Source organism: Penaeus monodon, chromosome 26, assembly GCF_015228065.2.
Source record: "Penaeus monodon isolate SGIC_2016 chromosome 26, NSTDA_Pmon_1, whole genome shotgun sequence".
Taxonomy (NCBI): domain Eukaryota; kingdom Metazoa; phylum Arthropoda; class Malacostraca; order Decapoda; family Penaeidae; genus Penaeus; species Penaeus monodon.
In genome coordinates, this window is record NC_051411.1 from 27139059 (window position 1) to 27144058 (window position 5000).

Sequence of the window (5000 nt, forward strand, 5' to 3'; positions counted from 1 at the left end):
AAACAAAGGCTAGAGTTTACCATTGTACTTAGAAAGTCCACTTGCCAGCAACTGTTTTAAACAAGTGATTTCTTGATTACCTGGTAAAGGCTTGATTGTGCCATGTAAGCATATGTAAATATATTTTTTCTTCAAATTTTATTACTGACTTTGTAAGGTTTAAACATCAGATATAAGTATTAGTACTCTCTGAATGTCATTGATTCCTAGATTGTGCCCAGATTGTGTATTTATGATTATTTTGAGTTAAAAATTAATTTTGACATTTACTTTGTGTTCAATTGCAATACAAATCTCTGTAATAATATCAGGAATAGAACAGTAGTAACAATATTATTAATAAATATAATGATTGCAGTAGTAATATCTGAAATAACATCAGTAATATAGAGGTAAACAAACATGGCTTTCACAGACTAGATTCTTGCTTTTGTATATATTTTAATATGATATAAAAAAAAAAACTGTTGTTTTTGTGATGGTTGACACAGATCACATGTATACTGATGATGTGTGATTGATTTTTGCCAGATATAGAAATATGTAGAGGTGCAGAAGGATTAAATGAAGCGCTAGACTAAGTTGGTGAGACACGTGGGAGATGATATTGATCTAAGATTGTTTTTGACCATTTTTCTATAGATGATAGTAATTTTCAGCAATTGTTTTTGAAGGGGTGACAGTGTTTCTGAAATGAGTCACATCAGTTAAAAAACAAAATTATTGCATCCCAATAGTCTAATGTTTGTCATTTTGGGTGAATTTCAAAGCAACTAGTGTGTATGACATGTTCATTTTCATTGTGATAGAAAAGCTGTAGATAAGTGTATTACTCTACAGGCCCATACTTAATTTAGTCTTGTGCATTTGGATCAAATTTGCCAGGTAATAAAAGAAAATCCAACATAGATAACTTACAATAAGAACTGCAGTTGATAGGTGAACTTGAAAGGAGTTGACACTTGTTGATTAATAAATTATATACCTTATGATAAAGCTGACAAGATCAATCACTACAATGATGATGATATTACTGCTTAGCACTATTACTTATGGAGATTATATAGCTAATAATAGTAGAGTTAACAATAGAATAAATGTAATTATAAAGGCATTATTATATGAATAATTTTCCATGATGTATCTGCTAATAGGAAAGGTAATAACAGTACCAGTATTTACATTGACATAATTATAAAGGCATTATAGTGTGACTGTTTTTTCATATTGTATATGCTAGTAGAAAAGGCAATAATAGCATCAGCATTAAATTGATATAGATTGGTGAAATAGTGATAATGGTCTTTGTAGTATATGATAGTAATTGAGAAAGAATGATAGTAGTAGTGATGATATTATTTTTATTGCTAGTACTTTTATAATGATATTGTGATATTTTTTAGTGCTGTTATTTTATTTAAATAATAATTGAGATAATGAATATAATAAGGATGCTTGTTATTTCAGTTAGGATGTTAGTGTTATGTTGATACAGTGTTACTGTAATAATATTGTTATTGTTATTATTGCATTTCTTGTTATTGTTGTTGTTATTAATTTTTTTTTCTTCTTTTTGTTTGTCTTTTTTTCTTTTTTTTCTTTTTGTTGTTGTGTTATTGTTATTGTCATTATAATAATAATTATGATTATTATTATTATCACTATTATTATTATTATTATTATTATTATTATTATTATTATTATTATTATTATTATTATCGTTATTATCATTATTATCATTTGATACTATTGTTTTTATTATTATTATTATTGTTATCATTAACATTTTCATATTTGTTTTCTTTTCTATTTTGCTTTCGTTTTTATTTTCATTTATATATTTTTTATTATAGTTATAATTCATTATTATTATTTTTGTTATTGTTATTGTATTTTTATTGCTTTTGTTATCGTTATCATCACCGTCATCATCATCATTGTTGTTTTTTTTAATACTATTGTTTTAATGATAATCTAAAGATGAACATGGATATAACAGGAACAGCAGCCCTAACCTGTTGGTGCTGGGTACATGCTCTTTCCACTGTTATTTTGTTTTGTCAATTTTTTGTTTACACATAGAGGGCTTCAGAAGTGATAGTCACCTTTAGAGTTCATTACTAGGCCTACCTGATCTCCCTATTCAGTTAGAAAATATATTTATGTATTTTTTTTATTAGTAGTAAATATTAGTATTAGTATTGATTATTGATTATTATTTTATTGAGATCATTACATTTATGTTTAAACAAAGTAAATAAAGAAAATTAACACTGGACAGGGCATCAGTTCATACTCTTGTAGCATCAACAGGTTTCAGATAGATAAAAGACACACACACACATGCACGCATATGCACAACCACACACACACACACACACACACACACACACACACACACACACACACACACACACACACACACACACACCAATCCCTTGCCCGTTGTTGTCGTGGGGGGGCTTAGGAGGTGGAGGCTGGGACCCAATGATGGGAACTCCCCAACCTTGGGGCTCAGCCCTCGACTCAACTAATTTTGCATGGTCTTTTTTTCCTTCCCACTTTTCGTTTCTGTCCCTTCACCAAACCCTTCTGCTATCCACCTCCTAAGGTGTGAGAGCCGTGCTGAAAGGATGAAAGGGCTGACTTTGTGCCAGTCCTAAATGGCCTGAGGTATTCGCGGTATTCCCCTGATTTAGTTACCTAGCCCTTACCCCTCAAGGGGACCCTGAGGGGTGGACTGTTTTTTATCCCCAACATAACCCAGGCTTACCATGGCCAGTAATGAAAACATATCCCCACTATTAGGGGAAATGAAGCTTCCCCCTTTTCAAATAGCCCCAACGATGTAAACCCACCCGATTCCCTGACCCAGCTCTCCTTTAAACCACGGCTCCGAACACTGCAATAACTAACCCCCTCGTCAATGCCTACTAGTACAGTAGCCAAAAATCAACTCTTAAGGAACTTTTCCCCACTCTCCCAGCAAGCTCAACTTCAACACCTCTATCCCCACAACCTCCAACATCACCACCCCATCCTCCCTTATTATACCTTACAGCCTTTTTGCCCACCTCTCCATAACACTCCTCCCTCAACACTACTCCTCTTCGTCATGCCCCCGCCCTCTACTACCCCTATCTCTACAACGTCTTGAATACTCTCTTTAGCGCAGCCAATGGGCCCCGATTTTTTCGTGATTCCTCCCACAGTTTCCCTACTTTTGACAAAAACCCTTCTCTTCCAAAAATGTCTCCAAAAACAAAAGGAAAAGTCTCTTCCGTAGCCGACCGACCGCCCCCCGTCTTGTCACGTAACATCTGAAAACCAAGCTATAGCTTTAAACAAACTAACTGACCTATATGGTAACCCATCCTTGCAAAACCCCATCCAACCCTCAATACTTGCACCGGAACAATTTCAATCTCCAGCACAATTGCCCAGTCTAGGCAAAGATTGGTCAGACTGTGGAAAGACCTACTTGCCTGTCTCACAGACTATGATGCAACATTAGTACAATGCTACTCCATTCCCCCAGAGGTCATCGAAAGAAACCCACTAACATACCCAAAAATTACCTTCCGTAGACATGACCTTCCCTTTAACGTCTACATAGGAGGAGAATCCCTCCCTGTTCGTCCTACCAACCTCCTCCACCGTCGTGCCAAAATTTTTTGGCGCCCTAGGACACCCAGCCAACATTGCCGTTCCAAAACCAGATGCCCACTATTTGCCCAACCTGGCCATACCTGATCTACTGCTCTGCAAAATCATGCACATGTGCCAACTGTGGCGGCCCCCATAATGTATTTTATAGGGGCTGTCCACCTACAAGTTTGAGTCTGGGTAGCAACTCTCAGTTTTCAACTTGGACTCCACAAACGTAAAGCCAGACAGGAAGCACGTCGACGTGGTTTCTCTCTTACTCCTTACTCCAGTAATACTGCTCATTCTCCCAATTCTCCTAAACCCCCCCCCCTACATCTAACTCCCCCTCTTCTACCTCCTACCTTCCCCAGTCAAACTCTTTTGCCATCCCAAACCCAGACACTCCAATCTCTACTACAGATACTCCAATCACCACTACAACCCCAACACCTTCCCCTCTCCCTCCTCGCACTACCCATAACAAAGACAAAAACAAGCGTTCCACCCCTCTTCCCCTACCACACAAACACCTCCCCTTCCTTTGCCCCTACGCTTGAGACACCCAATCCTCTTTTCCCCCCCTCACAAGAAATCCTTTATCCCCCAAAACTCCCCAACCAACTCCTCCTCCTTCATTGGAATATTCGCTGTTTCTGCTCCCACAGACCTGACCTTTGTCATATCCTTTCCTCTTATAACCCATCTATTGTATGCCTTCAAGAGACCTTTCTTACACATCCTCCAATACCAATCCCCAATTATCATTTTGTCTCTTCCCCACTTTCCCCTTTTATGTCTCGCCCATACTTACCTCTGCTTTCCCCCCCTATCTTCCCTTCACCGACCTCCCAGCCTATCAAACATCCTTACAGAATCCCACACTTTCTGTTTCAACAACCTATTCTCTTTCCTCAAACGCATACATATCCTCCATCTAATCTAACTCCTTACCACACCCGACTCTAACCCTTTCACTCACCAATTCCTTTGCCCAGCTTAGACAACTAATCACTAACTCAACCACCCTTCCCTAACATTAACTATAGTGCTACATGACCTTAGATGTCTAGCACATTTATCTTGCTTTTAACCATTAACCATACACACACACACTAACGCGTGCACGCATACGCACACACTAATGCATGCACACACACGCACACTCACACATGCATATGCACATTCACTTGTGCACATACACATGTGCAAATACACATGTGCAAATACACACATGCACATACACTTGCGCAAATACACATGTGCACACACGCATACACATACACACATAAACAGACACACATACACACATAATCTTATATATACACTTACACAACACTTACACATGGACACAT